This window comes from Haemaphysalis longicornis, unplaced genomic scaffold (assembly GCF_048455015.1).
Source record: "Haemaphysalis longicornis isolate Haplotype H1 unplaced genomic scaffold, Haemaphysalis longicornis Haplotype H1 scaffold_7, whole genome shotgun sequence".
Lineage (NCBI taxonomy): Eukaryota > Metazoa > Arthropoda > Arachnida > Ixodida > Ixodidae > Haemaphysalis > Haemaphysalis longicornis.
This window is the reverse complement of record NW_027526422.1, coordinates 139,485,702-139,505,176: the sequence shown is the minus strand read 5'-3', so window position 1 is coordinate 139,505,176 and position 19,475 is coordinate 139,485,702. Positions and strand designations below refer to the sequence as shown.

The following is a 19,475-nucleotide window of genomic DNA, read 5'->3' as shown; positions in this document are numbered from 1 at the left end:
TGACTTCCTATGCTGAGGAGTTGCGTGGTGCTGGCGCTGCAGCGGTAACATACCGAGGATTTGCGTCTTTCACGCTACCTGTTTCATGCTCATTGGTAGCAGCGTTGCGTGATGGGACCGATGCAGCAGCGTTTGGAGCTCGGGACGTTACGTTAAGAATGCTGTTGGTCTCCGCATCATAAATACGTACAGTACTGATTATTTACGAGCAACGTATTATAGTTTAGCGTATACGGGGGGGGGATGCGGTTGACGTTTGCCGAATTCTAACATTTTTTTTTTCGAGCATATCGAGTTGCTGGGACGAAGTCATCGGAGACCGAAATGCCGTTCCCTTTAAATTTGGGACGCAAAGAGAATATTGTTTCCTTGGGTTTGAAATTGTTTAACTTCATACTTACGGGGCGGCAATTCGCCTCAGAAAATACGCCCAAACTATGCTCACGTTCTGCAGCATTGGAGGGAAGTCGCTGTTAGTGCGGCGGAAATAGCCGCAAGTGTTTTTTGTTCAGTTTGCGCCCACGTTTCGCGCGAGTCAGGACTACTGTGAAAGACCACATTATTTTTCCAGGATCGATCTTCAAGATCGTCTAGCCGGCACTTTAAATTTACGTGTTGAGTTTCCTGAATAGAAGCAAGGTTGTCCCTGATGCTGTCCCTGAAGGTTGTCCCTGATGATCTATGCTGTTAGACTTGGCTTGAAGGGTTTCAATACAATTGAATATTTGGAACAACTTGGCGTCAAGTGCCATTTGGTTGGTTTTAATCTCTGCCTGACCTTGTGCCAGTTCTTCAGTTCGTTTTTTAATATCTCTTAGCATCTGTAACATTTCACTAGTTTCCACTGAATGTTTAACTGCCAGTTCATTAGCCGAATCGGAGAGAGACATATGGTTTAGGGGGACCAGGGTTGGCCTCGATATCCCCTGAACGGAGCAACAAATGGGCAGCATCCATGCAATCTCGGAGAGTATCACAAAGAACTCGCGTTCACAGGAGCAGTAATAGACAAGTAGAATCGCATCGATTAGCATATAGACAAGTTTCCTTACGCACCTGCGTAAGCAGGTGCGCAAGCTGCTCTCGTGCTGATCTCGTGCTCTCGTAGCTACTCTCGTGCCCACGTAGATGCGTAGATTATTCCGTTCTGCCAACTCAACTGGTAGGCCCCCCTGTTATTTCTACAGCCCAGACCATAGCTACCATCTGCCCTGTCGTGAGCCTGCTTCTTGCCTACTTGAGCATTGAAGTCTCCCATAACTACGGTATACTTTGTTTTTACTTTAGCCATTGCCGATTCCACATGTTCATAGAGCGTTGAACTAGCAAGTCCTCGTCGCTGGATGAAGACGCATAGCCCTGTACCACCTTAAATTTGTACCTCTTATTAAGCCTAATAACAATAACCACTGCTCTTTCGTTGATTTTATAGTATTCGTCTATGTTGCAAGTCATGTTTTCCTTGACTGGAAATCCCCTCCCAGTTCTCTTCTGTCCACTAGACAACAGTAATATAGGGCGTGACCATTTCTCAGCACCGTAAAAGCTTCACCTGTCCTCCTAACCTCACTAAGCCGTATGGCATCGGAGCTAGATATATGCGGACAAGTCCTGATCTGTTTTCTTCTCGGGAAGGCAACGGACAGCTACACGCTTCAAGTTAATTTTTTGGATGCAAGAGGGGGGGGGGGGGGCATCCCAATCCGACAGGCCATTGGTGTTACCATTGACTATAGGTTGCTCTACCGGCAGGCCATGAAAACACTCAAGTTATTTGTACCCGCTTAACTATGCTGCGATGAATGTCCCGAACTCACTGATCGACCCATCCGTATAACGACGACGATGATTGAACGCAACGCTTCCTCTTGATAGATCTGTTGGAGGTCCATCCGACGCTGCGAGTATGTGGTACTTTGGAGGTATGCACCACTTTTCTAGAATACCGCAGCAACTCTCTGGTATGCACTCCGTAGTTCTAACGTATGGTTGTGGGTCTACGGCGTGAATCAGTACCTGATGCTTGGTGTACAGTCAGTACTTTCTAACAGCGAATATGTTTACCTTATCGTAATTCTTTTTGTCCGCAGTAAATAAACACCAATAAAAGGCCGAGCGCGGACACGTGAGCGTGTGCCTCGCGGAGGCCACCGGGCAGTTTAAAAAAAACAATAAAATGTCCAGCGCTCGTTTGTGCGTGCCTCGCGACGACCGACCAGCGTCCCTTGCGCAGGTTTGTCAAGCCAAGCATACCCAGTTAGAGAGATTTGCAAAAGTTGGCCAAAAATAAAGAACTCCAGCATCGCCGTAATCGTGGCAACACTTTCCGGGAACGAGAAACAATCTAGCGTTCGCCCTAATCGTGGCTACACATGCTCGGAACGAGAAATACATGTCATAGCGTACGCCCCTTCAAGGTGATGTCCAATGATTAGGACTTAGAGAAAACGAAGGACGCTAACACTTATACGCCTCGAGCTTCGCGATCGCTGCGCCGCCTGCCGGCGCTTCTCCGCGGCGTTGACGGGATTTGCGCTGTGTGGCTGATAGGGGCTCGTGCGGTGTTTTGGTTCTGTTTCGCTTCTTTTCGCCTTTCCACGCCCTAAAAAAAACTTGTTATGGTGACGTCTATGGGCAAAGAGTACGTTTAGCTCACTCAAAAAGCAGCTGCGTCTTCGTAGAGTACGCGATCGCCTGCAAGAGCTGCCCGGGGACGCGGTTCTGCGCGCTTCGTCGCCGCTCTTCCGGGCGTCGGCGACGGCAGCAGCATATCACCACTGTCACCTCCGAATACTTCAAGCACAAATGAATTCTACTGTAGCCTCGTTTAGACCTGATACTGCACAATGAGAGGCTGGCTTCATTTTGCAGCGTGGACAACGAACGCGGCTTCGTTTCGAATATATACGTCGCAGAAAAATGTGTTTCGGGGATGTGATTACCCAATCCCGGACAATAACTAATGCCTGTTATAAGAATATAAACCATGCGAAAATGTTAAGTAAATTCCAAGCCTGTGCGTCGTTAAATATGTGCCCACACACGCCATATAGCAAGAACCAAGGCAAGTTAATGAAAACACGAGAAAAAAATGCTGTGCAAGTGCGGAATTAAGAAACATAATAGCTCTAACAGAAATGAAAAAAAAAAAACAGTGCAGTTTCTCACATGCTCAAGACGTTCGTCGAAACTTACGCCAGGTAGAGTTCACTAGACCAACTATACGCGAAATGCACTGCTTTTTCGCAAGACATCGATGGGGGGGAGGGGAAGGGGACGCTGTGTACAAATGTGGAGCGGAATCAAGCAATGAATGGTTTAGTAATCCCACACACAAATCTCGCGTTCACTTTCCTTTTGCTTTTCTACTTCAACGAAGAGCAGATCGTATGGCGGACGCATTTTTGGAAGTATACAGGGTAGGTACTTCAACAAGCGATGAAAGGGGTCTTTGGAAGAGTGTGTCATGTGATAAGGCCCTCTGATTCCCGTTTCTGCTTTATTCTACAGGCTCCCTGTGCCATATGACGATATTTCGAAGAAGCATTAGACGCGGACGCGGATTAAATTCTAAGCCCGTCTCCGCGCTGCTCGCAGAGGATATATGTAGCAGATGAATGTTTGCGGGCGCTCACCTCCCGACAAGACGACTCTGTCGTGTGCTGATCCCCGAGTATAATTATGAATTTTCCATCGTACTTTTGTTGAATATTCCCGAAATTATCACAGACTGGCTTGTAAATGGTGGTGATCAATATCTGAGGTACAATATTGGCAAACGTAACCGGCGTGCTGTCAGGTATGAGTGCTCCGCTGATTATGTAAGCGCACAAAACCGATTTAAATCGTAGTGTATAGCCGTAGCATGAACATCTCAGGAACCGGTGGTTACGGAGACACGGCTAGTAAATTCAGGTCAGTGTAACTACAATCGGCTCTATCATACGCCGGTTCTGCGACGCTGGCCTGTGGCACACACCTGGCGTTTATACAGACCGAATATACCACACTAAGATCGCGTCAGAAACATTTACACTCTCGTAAACACACCTTATTTGCGAACAGAGTGACTGCTCCACATAAACACGGATTTCAAACGCCCGCAAACGGTAAATCTGAGTTGTGAACGTGCCGCAAAAGCAGCGGCGGCACTGGGGAGCGGGGCGCGGACTCCCGCGGCTGCTTTCGAAACGGGCCGCTAGGGAGATTTCAGTGGCGCCCCTACAGGCCGCGCTCGAGGCGTATAGCAACAATGAAGAAACGAAGGTCGTTGTGGCAGCGTAGAAGGACCAAATCGGCTGCAATCGTGTATTTATACCGACGTGATCGGGAGAAAGGTTACGCACAGCTTCGTTACCTTCAAGTCTCACCCGTTAGTGTGAGCTTCCTTTGTTTTCCGAGTGGGCGCTGGTTCGAGGCGTGCAACCACAAAATGTGACCTTAGGCCTAACCTCCTAAACCTCAAAATGCGACATTACGCCTAGCGTCCCGCGGTTTACAGCCTTACGGCACCTTAAGCCACGCAAGGCAACGTCATTCTAATCTCGCGCCTAGCTGTAGGTAACGGCTGTCAATGTTCACCTCAGAACATTGCTTAAGGGCTACATACGACGCCCCGTGGCATATGCTTGCGTCACGTTCTCGTTCTGCAGCACACCAACCCTTAGCGGAAGGGGCCTAATTTAGTTGTGGCCAAGCTCCGCGGAGAGCATTTTAATTTTTACACTCTTCAATCACAATCACCGTAATCGTTCATGAAAGTTGGCTTTCCTGTAGGGCGTTTTTGCATACGGACATCATCAGTTAGAGGCTGAAAACACTGCGGCAACTCTGTACGAAGTTGATTCTTTTTGCGGATTATGCAGATATAACTCTAACGGCATTTTTTTTTAATCTGAAGGACGTAAGATTCGATTGCGACAGGGGAGTGGTGACAAGAAATATGTAAGGTAGCAATGTACGCAGAGTAGTGTTTAATGCACTCAAATGAGGTAACCTGTGGCCAGAACACTAAATCGAGGACGTTGTCCTTGGCTGCAATATGGAAGCCGCAAAAGGAGTCTTTAGAAACCGCGTTCATGCTTCCCCGTTCACAGCCGCTCTCGGCCAAAAATAAAGCGTTTCTGATTAATATGCCAAGAAATAAATAAAGGTGGACAAATAAAGCTGCTGACGCCATAGAGTCGGACCAGTGGAAATTACTCTAGCCGGGGGTAGTGTTGAGCGGCCAGCGTTATAACTGATAACTGGGGCCACTGCGAGAGCCAAATATGGTGTGTATACCGTTAACAAAAAAAAATTCGCAAGTACAGGCCGCATCTGCGGCGACGGCAACGTAGTTGAGGAAAACTACGAATGCACATTTGTTTCCCACGTGTTCGCTAAATACGTTTTGTGGATAGCTCTTGATTACAACATCAACACTTCCACGCTATGTGGTCTAAGCTTTTCTATTCCTTGAAAATTATTTTTCAGTGAACTCGCTGAAAAAATTTCTTTAAAAACAGTGCCACACGACAGCAATCGGTACCTATTGCCTTACAAATGTCATGGCTGCTTTTTATTGTTTGTTTCCCGCATTTTGTTTCCAAAGTCTAGCAACAGCACTAATACTGAGCAGATCCGAGTATCTCTCAAGGCTTGCTGCTCTTTTACCTCTTGGGTGAAATGTGCTTTTCCACGTTCTTATTCTTTCACGGGCTTCTCTGAATAGACATCGCGTTCACGCCGAAAATACTGTGGGTCTTTGTCGGAAGCATTAAAAAATCATTTATCTCTTTACTTCTGGCATCTACTCCTGGCATCTCTTTACTTCTGGCATTGCAGTGAACGAGGCGAAGCTTTTATTGTGTATTGCTCGAATAAGGATTGATTGATTGATTGATTGATTGATTGATTGATTGATTGATTGATTGATTGATTGATTGATTGATTGATTGATTGATTGATTGATTGATTGATTGATTTATTGATTGAAGGGTTGAACCCGCGCAAGCTACACCTGGGCTATGAGGCGTGCCGTAGTGGTAGGCTCCGGATTAATTCCAACACCTGGGGGTCTTTAACGTGCCCCGAAATATCGACACATTGGTGCCTTCTTTTTGCACCTCCATCACAAAGGCCACCACAGTGGCCGGTGTCGAACCCGTCTCCTTGGGCTCAGCAGCGCAACCTTAGCCACTAAGTCACCACGGCGGGTTCACTTACGGACGCTGCAGTTACTCAGTTTGCGTTTACTGCGCCGAGTTGCCGAATTTTTTTTCCTCGTCTGAAGAAAAACTTCAAAAACCTCCCCCTAACCGGCGCAGTTTTGGGTTGTCCGAGCTTTATCGCAGAACCGCCGACTGTTCACATCATTGTATACCCTAGGAGCTGTTTTCGCGTAAGGCTCTCGCATACACGATTCCGCGGTGTGTTGTAGATTTACCGGGAGAATACGGCAACAGCGTAAGTTGGGTGTCCAGTTCTGCTCGAGCTGGCGCGTTCTCTTAGTCCATATTTGGAGGACGTGCTTAGAATAAAACTGAAGCGCCGGCACGGAACGCGCGAAATCCACGCCCTCACCGCGCACTCTTTGTGCATTTGATCTCTGACTAGGCGCGTAATGAAGGCTTTTGCTTCGCAGAAACGCTTCGCGTCTTACCATTTTCACTGTATGAACAACTTCCCCTTAACAAGGGCGCTTAAAAGTGGAGCCCGTTTTAGCCTACTCAGGGCATTTCCGCCGCTTGCCTGACCAAGCAGTAAGTGAATTTCTTGGAGCTGAAAAGGGGGAAAAGACATATTCTCGGATACAGGTTGTTTTAAAGTTTCTCAGTGAGTGAGTGAGTGAGGGAGAGAGTGAGGGAGTGTGTGAGTGAGGGAGAGAGGGAAGGAGTTCAGAGGGAGTGCGTGGGTGAGTGAGGGAGGGAGGGAGGGAGGGAGGGAGGGAGGGAGTGCGTTGGCGACCGAGACCATATTTTTCAGAGACTTAAGAATGTGTTCACGCCTTGGAGATAGGCCTACCTCGTTTCCGTCAGACAGCAGCCAGCACCCCGTCAGCCACGGAAACATCCGCCTCCAGTCTAGTTACATTTCGGTATGTTACTTGACTGCTGAGAAAAATGTATTTCATTTACCCTGGAGTGGTAACTGTCATGTGATCATGTTGAACTTGTACTGTTTTGGTAGACGTGCCCACACCGTGTGAGTGATGGATGATAAGGAATCGGCAAGTAGTGCAGTGCATTGAAGCGGTAGCTTCCGTATTGAGTTTCTACACAAAAGTAATAACACCTCTAGACAACATACATGTTTGTCAGTAGGTTCACGGTCATCTAGCAGTGTAAGCACCTCTGTTGTTCATCTCATTGCCTAACATGATATGAACAATTCTCTGCAGACGTCTTTTTGATGCTCTAATACGTCGATATCAACTTGTGTCCCGTGCCACTTTTACTTGATACTGTAGCTTGCAGACAAGAGGGGACAGTTCTGGCAAATTTGCTTTATTAAAATGTTTTTTCCGCTACGTGCTCACTGAAACAATAACCCAATCATCGAACTTTTGCTGCCATCGATTTATTACATTTCGATTTTCAGCGCCGTGCGGCTTGAAAATATTCTTCAGGCGTTCCGGTTTTCTGGGGATCAGTTACTTCGGTCGTTGCAGGTTTCGTGTCAATACGCAGGCCATCCGGTTATGGTTGTTTCTGCAATGTCACAAAAATGAATTCAAAATTACCGCCAGCACCACCAAGAAAGTGTTTTCCAGCAGTACCATCCTGTTGTTTTACTAACATGCGCACAAGGTGCTTTGCCTGTAATGCACGCCTGTGGTGACCTTAAATCCATCAGAAGCGTACGAAGCGTGCTTTATCAGGTATTTTTTCGTCGTACGCTAATAACTTTAGGCGCTACGTCAATTTAATAAATGCTTACTGCTTCAAGCCTCTTCATTTTCTTCCTATTCGGACAATACTTTGGTTTTCGGGTCTGTTCAATCATTGTTCGTTTTGCTCATCACAACAATCCTAAATCGAAGGGTTCTACCATCTGAGTCACTGTGAAATTACATGCCCATAATAACTTGGTAAGATGTCCGCCCTTTTCTCCGCATATCAGGTGTTGCTCAACAACATCGTGTCAAACGCCTCCAGTGTGGTTTGCCCAATCAGGGCAAGAAACCTAAAACAGGATACGATGTCTACTTATCCCTCGCCGTGTTATGAGTTTGCCTCTCCTTATAATGGTGACGTTTTTACTAAATTCTTCTTTAGTTCTTCAAAATTCATGCAAATTAGGGATGTTATGTTTAGCATATATACTGTGGGCCAGAGGAATCACCTGTGCTCGTGTCGGGTTTAAATCAGGCGGAAAAAGCCACAGGTCGGAACACTTTCTGCTAAATTACTCTGAAGCAAAACTTAAATCCCTTTAAAACCCCTTAAATTCCCTTTGTGAATTTGAGACCTATGCTTTGTATAATACATAAGAAGTGTAGCAATGACTTTGCTTTGTGCTATTTCTCTATTACGATTGGGCTATCATCCTGAGATTTGTGAACAGACGTGTTGTTATCTTCGCTGTAAATCGGGTGGCTGAGGCCTCTGTCAGGCCACGTTCGCCTTTAGTCTCAATCTCCCATTGGTTTTTGCAAAGAAATAAAAATCAAATCAAATCAGAAATAAAACCACAGAATTTAGCTTCAGGCTCCGATTTGCAGTAAAACGGACATGCCCTCCAATGCGCACAGTTATACCTAGGGATTGGATGCCGCGGTATCTCTACCCGTGAATGCTTAAAAACGCCTTATTACGGTTCAATTTGCAATTCGCGTAATACGGACAGGAACCAATTTCTCTGGGTCCCTCTCGATTTCTCTCTGTCTCTCTCTGCATTCCCCATTTTTGCCGAGAACATCGTTTATGCGGAGGGGGAAGCAATATTGAGATTTTTTTTCAAACCTTGCCGTTCAAGATTAAGATTCTTTTGATAGTAACATTGTTCTCGATCTCCTCATGAAGTCCAAAAAATGTCGCTCGAAGGACTAGGCTAGAATCATTAGTGCACACTCGGACAGACGTTGCAGCAAGTAATTTCCTGGCTTGTTTTGATGCAATCCGGTTAAGTTAATAGTCGCTGTGGGCTCAGAAGTCACAATGCAAAATCACCCTCCTTTTTTTACTTCCACATAATGCAGCACAAAAAATACGAAAAAAAGTCGGTGCATAAAACTCTGGCCCTGCAAATGCCGCATCTTTTTAGTAAAATAAATGCTAAGATGTTCCTGCGCCGTTCAAAACGTACATGCCAAAAATTCACGTCAATTGCGACCACGACCATAGTCCGTGCACTCCACTTGAGGGGCGTATACGCACCGTTGGTTTTCATGTTAGCGGGCCTTCTCACTTCCGGCATTTCCCACAGCCGCACTTTCCCGAGCCACATCCGCACGACGACGTGCACTTGCAGTTGGGATCTGCGAGACAAAGGACGAAAAGACGACGTGCGATTAGGTCTCGAACAAGATAAGCGTATTTTTTTTCACAATCAAACCCCCCCTCCCCATAGTCGGGTACCCTGCACTCCCCGCAGAATAAAGAAAGCACGCCTTTATCACCACGGCCCCATTTCTTCAAAATTCACAAACACGTAGTGCGTTCGAATTTAGACCAAGCGTGGCACTTCCGGTGCGATAGGATGCAGAATGTAATTAAACGTGCTGATATGTCGCTCCCCACCTCTAAATCGACCTCCAGGATGCCAAACCTCCCTTACACGCCAAAGCAATGTGCAGAACTGAGCAAAAACTGCATTTCACAGTAAAAAAAAACATCACGGGTCCTGCGAGGCAGAGCGTTCTATTTAATACAAACGATTCCACCTCTACGCTACTGAGGCGGAAGAGCAGGTTTTTTAGCACGTGCATAAAACAATACAGAGAATGTTATAAGAGAGCCAGCAGATGGCGTTAGGTGCACGAAGGAAGTGCCTGCTTGTACCCACAGGGGAACAGACTCTAGCATCACCAAAGCACAGTAATAAATGAAATAACCCCACATATGTATACTTGTTGCTTTAGGGCGGAATTCGTATCAAGAACTATAGGGTTAGTACTTAAAGAGTAGAAAAAATTATTTTTTATTTCTACAATGGCAATGCGAACAGTGACCACACAAAGATACGCGTAGGTTCAAACATTGCCTAGTAACCGTACCTGATAAGACTGAAATGTGTAGGCCATTTGAACAATGTTATTCTGATGGTATACACTTGTTTCACTGTAAAATTGCAGCAAAAAGGCTACTCAAGCGCGCCTTTTTCTACCTAGTAGTGGGTATTAGCTGTGACGAAGCAGTGGGAAGCCCGTAAAGCTACATTCCGCGGATTGCTGGCATGATTACCTTTTGAATTATGTGCGTGAACAAGCCAAAAATTCAACTACGTTAAATTGGGAGCAAGCTAAATGGCAAAAAGATGCCAATGTGACAACATATCGCCAGTCAGTGCGGGTGATACCGAATGGCGCAGGGCATTTTTTTTTCATTTCCGCATACACCTCGCTAACTACGGCTGCAGATTACAGCGAAATAGAAAAAAAAGGATTACACAGGTTAAACAACACGATGCAGGCTACTTAATTTTATTCTTCGTTTAAAGCACGGTCAAGGGAAGATGTCCAATTTTGGGATGGCTGCGACTGCCGGCTGCAACAAAAGATCAAATACACAGGAACAAATGCTTTCACATGAGTGCGGTGCACAATGTGTACGAGGGAGAGCCTAACTTAGCCCGTCTCGCAGCCACACCAAGCGCGCAATTGTTAATAGACTTACTCCCCAGCTTAGGGTTGTAAATGGTGCTTCTTTTTGTCAGAACAGTCTTTAAAAATGTGTCATTGAATAGTTGGGTGAGATCAAAAATACATGACAAGAAACAGGGTGAGTACTTCAGGCTAGAAGAGACACCTATACCTTGTAATTAAAAATCGCTAGATCATGGACACCAAAAAGCTATGCCGCATAAAATGTTATTTTCATTCTTACTATAAAAGACACGCATTTTGCACTCTAGTACTGTAATTATCCGCTGTACACGAATTATCAAACAACGCCAGCCCAAAAACACGTCTTGCAAGACCAAAAACCCGTCACCGGTATATGCGTACAGTGGTTCACCCAGAGCGACTTCATGGCCCACAAACAAAACCCCTTTTGCTGAGGTGCTATGGCTCAAAATGCGCTTCCTTCAAGTGGTTTTCAACTGACTCATTTTGAAGTTTATTGAAGCATTGTCATTGTAATATTTACCATGTCGTCACTTTGTTCCCAGATGGTACACAAGAAAGTCTGCATATCATTTAACGTTGACCCACATTAGCGCCAACAAAATCCGAATAAAGAAAACAGCCACGAGGATTTAAAAAAAGCAGTTCTACAGTTGTAGCTTCATCCAAATCTCCAGGATAGAAGCAATCACCTGATTTTCCTAATCGTTTTTTTTTTCATTCCAATAATAGCGAGATGTCGCACAGTAACCTTAGTTTGCAGTTTCATCACAAATGAACGTCCAAACAGCTTGCACTATTTTGGGAAATTGAGAGACAATAAAAATCAGACGTCCTGGAAAGTTGGATAAGTCAATTATGGGAATGTGCGAACGCTGTTGTTAATGAGATTGTTGGTTTAGTAGCTAGTCGTCCTGTTTATTTTTTAAAAGACTCCTTCTCCAGCGAAAAAAACCTTGTATGAATAAAATTGTTGCTGGTGGAGGCTCGCCATCGCACTGTCACATCAAGGTACCCCTTTCGTCTAAAGGGCTCTCCCTAAGGCGCTTCACGCTTAACGAAGCGGTGTCCCACAACATCTGCTCTTTACTGAGTACGCTACTTCCCGTGAAATGTAGGTTGCACGCATATAATTTAGATTATTTGTATACGCTCCGATGTTACGTCACGCTTCCACTGAAGCGTCCGGCTTTCTCTCCGATTCTATTCTGAACGCATTCTATTCCATTCTAGACGCTAAAACGTTTCCAGGTATTCGAGTTCTGTTGTCCAGCGGCGTAGGCGCCATAAGAAGCATACGTCATAACTCCAGATGTTCTACTGCGCCAAGTCCGCGCCAACAGTGAACTGAAATGCGAATGCTTTCTATAGTGTATACACAAAGGCCAAAGTTGAGCAACAACATACCTCCACATTTGCAACCTCCGTCCATGACGCTGTTGTAGAACTCTTCACTCGCGTGAGGATCAGGGCTTGCTGAAGAATTTTCGCGGTGTGTATGGGGTCTGGCAGAAAGGCGGCCGTCTTTTATACTCCGCACCCTCTCCGCCCTTTCTCCACTTCCCGGCAGAGAAAAAAACACCGAAATGACGCCCGTCCCAGAGGCGGTGTGGAAAACAAATTAAAGTTGGTTTTCCCCTCTTCCTCTCTTCGGGGGGCCGCGAGGCGCATGCGTAGTCGCTTGCCGGTTCGTACAAAACACCCTTGCAGTTGCGTTCTCCGGGTCACACACGTCATTCCGTTCTTCTAAGAAAAGGAGCGGTATTCAAGAAGGCAGGAAGAAGTGTAGCACGTATAAACAAACAAGACGAAGACCGAAGTTTCTCTCTCTACGTCCCCTCCACGCTTAAATAAAGGAGATGAAATCTTCGCTTCATCGTTGTCTCGCGTCTTTTATTTTTCTCCTCACTCTCACTTCACTTCTCGCGATGCCTGCACAACAGGACAAAAGAGACAAGATCACAAAAGCGTCGGCACAAGACAAACGATATGCGTTAAGTGAAAAGAGGTTGAGTTCGTCGACACTACGCAGCGTCGGTCTCCGTTCCCCTCATGCCGCATTAACGCGATAATAAGCGCCCTCTTCTACACGTTTTGAAAGTGGCGCGCTGCGGTGGCAACACACGTATATTTTACACCATATTGCCAGACAGTACTGTCAGCATTTATGCTGCTTGTGGCAAGACAAACGTGTTGCGGACTAGGTTGCTGTTACCTCTCGGGTGTCAATGGACGGCCAAGTATTTTGCGCTTTGAGTACAACTTTGGAGGTTATATTTTAAGCAGTGTTTATTTCTAGGAACGCCTGCCTTTTGTGTAGCATTTATTTTAAAAGCTCTCATCTCCCAGATGGAATTAGAATGCAGTGAAGAAAACAGAAAGGAATTAGCTCTCTTATTACGCCAACGAGGACACCAAATATGTACACGTGAACGAAAACGTATCCTCATATGTGGCATCCCCTCTGTAGAATACAGATTCGATACAAAAAACAATTGATTCTTTGGGGAATGTTCAGTGCATAGGAATGACCGCTCTGACTGAGCGAAACACCAGACAAGCAAGAATTTCGCCATTCCTGGAATGTAGGCAGCTTCTACTTATACAAAATTATTATGTAAATTACTACAGGTATTTCACATGGTGAGGATAACATTGACTATAGACACGCAGTTGTGGAGGGCTCCGAATTAATATCAACACCTAGGGATATTTCACATGCGCCTAAGGATTTTTGCTGTATTCAATTTTGCTAGATTCCTCATTCTGAAGAGCGGCGCCGCGGCCGGTAATCAAACCCGCGCCCTTGGGCTGAGCAGCACAACGCCTTAGTCATTGAGTCACTAAATAATAATAATCCGGCTCTCGGGTATGTGCCAGTGTTGTGACGAAGCAGTTTTGACGTTTTTCGCTGTAATAACTGTAGCAGTTATATACTCTTGACGCTTAATTAGCTTCAATACATACCGCCAACAACCTGGCGAATGCGTTGGACGATCTGCATATTCTCCGCAGTGTTATATGTCGAAACTTAGGGATTCTTCAAAGTGCGTAGAGGACTGAGTCATTTTTTTTCTCTCTCCGGCAGCAGATGAGCCTCACTGGTATGTCTAACAATGTTCCTTTCTTACTCTTGGTTTCTATTTCCGTGTCCAGTTTAGCGAAATTATACCAACGAAAATGAATCACCCTTGCGCCTCTTGTGTCTTATGACGTAAAAACTGCGCATAACCAAACTGTTACTCTTTTTTAAGAGCAGGGCATGTGCCCGTATTCCGTTTTTTTTAATTTAGGCAGCTTAATCTGTGGCGTATATGTTTTATTCCCACTACTGGCTTGTGGGTTCTTTTTAAACTCTGCACGAAAAGTGTACATGCGGGGTAACACGCCCAAACACAGACAGGTTTGAATACCGCAAACGGCACGTTTTTGCCTAAACCGCAAGTGCCCCAAGTGGGAGCAGTAAAACAAAGCAACCATAAAATGAAAACTGTTGTGTGTAGCAGAGATATTGTGCAAACGTATGAGAGGCAGGGAGCAGTAACAGATTACTTACAAGCCAGTATAAAGTACAAAATCATGGGTGGCTTGCAGAAGGTTTTGCAGCAAATACTATGACTATTTAAACAGTGCGGCAGAACGCTGCTGGCCGTGCAACGTTTTTTCTTAACGGCCTCAATTTAGGACCCTAAAACAACTTTGCATTGTCCTTCACGAAGTGCTGAAATTGTATAAAGTGTTACAATTTAGGCCTTTCCGTTGGAAACAGGGTGTCTAACCATCTATTTTAGGGAGTAAAAAAAACCACTAAATAATTACCATTCTTCATAGTTATGGTAATAATACGTTACGTTAATCCCCACAAACAAGAAATGTTTTGCCCTATATCGATAATTTTTTAGTAAGCAAGCGCCATGGTAAAAGAATAATGGCGTTCGTGACTCCTTCAGTAGGGGTCCATTGTGTCATCGGGGCCGAGGGAAGCGGCGTTTGTAGCTTCATATTGACTTACTGGGAGGGCACCACATGCATTCTTGTTTCCGAAGAAGTCCCTTTAGCATATGTTACGCAATCAACGTGTTGCTTGAACTGAGCGGCCGTGCTTCTGCCTAATAAAGCGGGTCTTCCTTCTCCTTCACTCGTAATGACATTTACCTACACAATTTATTGATCGCCTTGTTTCTATGAAGTATCACGTTCATCCTGCTTACAGCATTTCTTACCCACGCAGCCCCAATAAGGCAACACTTCGCTTTTTGTCCCCAGATTTCTAGCCGTGTATGTGTTTTCTCAAGAAAAAAAGTATGGTAAACCTCCGGTAAAACTCCAGTGTTTTTATTTTAAAGCAATGGTTCGTCTGAGCGACTAACGGCACACAAGCGATGGTATGTATAAGGTTCATATGCAATATATTCTGTAAGATTTGTTGGGAAGAACAATCGTCATAAAAGTGCACTATGTAGCGTGTCTCATTTAATGTAAAAAAAACTGATCTTTTTTATGAGGAGGCGGCGGAGGTAACTATTTCTGATCCATTCCCTAACGACACTTCTCGCGTGTAGGCTAAAACGTGCGGTAGCGATATCGGCCCGCGACCAATTAAATTGCATTTCCCGCCTTACTAATGGCAGCGCTCTGAACGAGCTATCATCGTGGTCTTGAATGGCGCTAAGAGGATGCACTATGCAAAAATGGTGGGTCGATGTCTGAGCTAGCCCTACTGAAATCGAACAATTCCGACGGATACTATATAGATGCCTGCGTGGTAACATTGGAAGTAAATCAAGGATTTAAACACTCGCACCATCGACAGCGGCACAGAATTGAGGACCCGTAATGTTTCTGCGCAGTCCTCCACTTTGTTGCTTCGGACGGGCGATTTCCGATGACAGAACCAATGCAAAGTATGTTAAATTACCGTTGCAATTACCTGTGATATTTTTATGGTTTGCTACAGTGTTACAATTCACTTTGTAATGAACGGTCGGGTAGAGTAAATTTTTTTTTATTTATTTGCTTACCCACTTGCTCCATTTACTTTTCGACTCAACGCTGTTTTTTGAAGACTCTATGCGAAAGTCGCTTGGAAAGCGCAAGGGTGGTTATTGCCTGACGAATACGGTATCTTCAGGCAACAGGGTCTTCGGAAACCACCGCAACGCTGAGCAGTGCGTTGTCGGCCGTCCCGCGTATGCGTAGGCGAGGGACGTAGCCGAGCCATATTCGCGAAGCACCCCTTTCAGCTCAGCGGGTGGCGTCACGCTCACAAGCAGAGAACAGCGACTCGCCTGCAGCCTTCGGAGCTCGTTCCGAGATGAATGGAACATTAAGTCGGTCAACGGTCGTCGCCGCTAGGACGTTGCGGGGGAGATGCTTCAAGCCGCTTTTTGATAGATGGGCCTTGCCTTTTCCAAGTTGGTCGAACGAACCAAGGCGAATTAAACGCAATGATTGCGCGTGAAAGCGAAGATTGAAAAAGCCTCAGTGTGAGTACCACACGTGAGCAGGGGCAGCTGCATGTGGTTTTATCATAGTGTGGGACGTACGTACGCCTGGCGCTTGCAAAAACTTTGTCAGAGCCTTCCCACGAAGTTCCCCACCGTTAATATTTTTTTCTCAGCAGGATATCCTCCGACTAACGTGCAACACTTCGCTCCTAAAAGCCTCTGTCACCGTTGAAGAGTTACGGTGCTGGAGAAGTTTCTTACGAATCTTGTTTAAGCTGGTTGCGTGTAAGGTCCGCAAAAGAAACTTTTAGGAATTTTCAAAGCATACGTAGTTTACGGATGTTCTTCTACCTAAACATTCTTAATTTCTATATATCTTGCCTGGTGCCACAGCCCTTTATGCGAATGACACAGCTGACTGTAGATGTCTCTCGGTGCTGCATAGGTTTGTGAGTCTCCTTTTTACGACACGTGTACTAGTATCTGCACAACGTGCACTAGCACACCAGTTCTCAAGAATCGACCTTCTATTGGGCTTACAACTTTCTGTGTTCACACGAAGCCCAACCGAATAGTAATTCACCTGGTTTTCTTTTTTTGTGCAGCGTATTTGGAGTGTGGGTGAAAGGTTGTGATTTGAACTCCAGTGACTTGCGCCGAAAAACTACCCAAATCCGCCATATTTTTCGTATCTAGGTCACCTCCTGCGTTAAAACGTGCAACCATCCACCTGAACTGGCGTCCACAACTAATTGTTTGATGTTTGAAGTTTATTAGGTAATGGCCACTAACGTCAGGGTAAATAATGCCATATATAATTTTATTTATATTAGAGTTCTTGAGGAAGTGATCTGAAACGGTTTTTTGGCCCAGTGTGACTAGTTCTACAAGTGCTTTACTTTATTGGCGACCAGAAAACCTTTTCCAGAGCCAAGCGCTTCCGTACACGAATGTAAAACTCGTCAAGTAGTATCAATTGAATAATAACTTCAACATTGTAATTTATTACGCGTATTAAGTTGGAATTGGTTATAAAGCTCTTCATACGACTGTTTGGTTCCCCGTACATGACGATGTTAACGTGTTGCAAGTTTTGACGCGTCGAATGTACACCAGGTCAATGAGGCGCAGCAGTGAATAGCTCCCTATTAACTGCCACCACCGGTTGATGGACACTGCAGTGATTTGTAAACATTGTGAGATTATTTCTCCGAGTAAAGTGTGGAGTCCATAGGCCTGTTTTAACTGCTGGGGGTGCGTTTACGTGAATATATTTAGCAGGAACATCAATTCGAAAGTTTTGTTCTTTGAACGGTATCCCCTTTCGAATTCAATTTTAGGTTTCCTTGAACGCGCAAAATCGGCTGAAGCACACTACGGACCAGGTGTCCCATATGCTGCACTGAATCATCACGAAGAGGCGCGGCTTCGGGGATAAGGCGGCGCTACGTCTCGTGCACGCCATTATTATTTCCCGCATCACGAACGCAATCCCATATGCTCTGCTCAACAAACACGAAGAAGAAAGCGTCAATACAATGATCCAAAGATTATACAAGCACGCACTGTGCCTTCCGGCAAACACATCCACCTTCCTACTCCTTCAACTCGGAATCCACAATACGGCGTCTGAACTAGTTGAAGGACATCTTTTACAACAATACCGACGGTTGGTCTTACCAACGCGGGCCGCAAGGTCCTCTCAGGACTGGGAATAAATACTCCGGGCTACAACGACCAACTTCTAGAGCCCCTCCCCCGACCTACTCAGGAACTCATTAAAGCACAATTCTTGGCGTAATTTGCACCCTGAACACCCCAGTGGACGGCGTAAGGTTCACGTGAAGGCCATCGTACGACAGTACAGTCAAGGGGCTGGCGCAGTCTTTACAGACGCGGCAGCATACCCCTCCTATCCAGCGTTCGCCTTGGCAGTAAGCCCCGCCCAAGGAGGTCAGGCTATCGCTGCCTCTTTCAAAACACTATCACCAGCTGAAGCTGAAGAGGCGGCCATGGCACTTGCCATCTCCTCTACCCCTTTCCTGCCCAACAAAATTTAAAAAAAAATGGCAACAAGTAATTACGTTTTGCGCATTTGCCCCTTCCCAATGATGCATCGACAAGTGAAAATGGAAAGCTCAGAGTATTTCACACAGAAAACAAACCCACACATATGTGTGGGTTGGGCTTCTATTCGTATGATCTGCGCATAGAAAGAATACCTTAAAAACGGCATCAGGCGCAGAAAAACTCCATTTTTATGTATTACTTAGAAGTTTTATATTGTTTTCAGGAGTACCTATATTATAAATAGGATTTTGTGAAAATAAATAATGATGAATTTTTAATTAATATAATTAATAATTATAAATAATAATATTATCACAAGTAATTACTGAACTAGTTCAAGGTTAAGGCGCAAGAAAAGATTACCAATGAACCAGCACAAAACCGCGAATAAACGAGGCACCAAGAAAGCAAGAAAAAATTATTTATCTCTAGCGCTGCAGTTCACTAGCCCGCCAGCCTATTGGCCCCGGGGACATACCGTGGCGCCACCTACGAATGACGTCACTTGTTGGACGCCGGGTCGGGTTGTCGTCTGCTACAACCCATTTCATCTGCGTATGCTGCCGCGTGTTTTTGTGTGTGTGTGTGTGTGGCCACCGTACCCCCCCCCCCCCTGCGCTCTTTGTGGATTTGATGCAAATTACCCAAAAAAAGTTGTCTGCAACCCGAATAATCCGGGCGAGCAATCAGCGACTCGCTTTTTCCCGGTGACACCGCCGCGCCCCACAGCTCGTACGCAGCCAGCTAACGCCAATGACGATGCAACTGATGCCGAGAAAAGTACACTGTAAATTCATTATGAAATACTTGCGACGTGACGTGTACGAGACTGTGTGTGCAAGGAAACACCTTGTAACAGCGACGGAAGCGCGTCGCTCACTTGTGATCTCACCGCGCCTACTGCGCCTTGCCTGGTAAATGAATGACTACGTGAGAACGGTGATCGGATTGCTTCGCCGCGCATGCTTACAAGTACTGCTATGATGCGCAGTTTGGCTTAAGCAGTGCCTATTACCCCTACAATGTTTTTCATAGTTATTCCCGGATTTGATTAACGATCACTGTCCTAGCCTGTACTCTGCACGGCTAATATGTTTACTTTTCGCGACAACTTGTCCGCAATGTATAAATGGTATACGAACACGAGTTTTCAACGCCTGCGAGCGGGTTTGAACATGGCTATATTTAGG

At 45.5% G+C, this 19,475-nt stretch overlaps 1 long non-coding RNA gene across 1 annotated transcript; it reads right to left on the bottom strand.

Annotated features, from left to right (window-relative positions):
- Nucleotides 1-7,471: 7,471 nt before the first annotated feature.
- LOC144147066 (uncharacterized) lies at nt 7,472-12,315 on the bottom strand. Its single transcript, XR_013317808.1, has 3 exons — nt 12,176-12,315; nt 9,360-9,460; nt 7,472-7,691 (listed from the first exon to the last, which is right to left on the bottom strand). It is a non-coding gene; the product is annotated as an uncharacterized LOC144147066 (long non-coding RNA).
- Between the last annotated feature and the right edge of the window lie 7,160 nt (nt 12,316-19,475).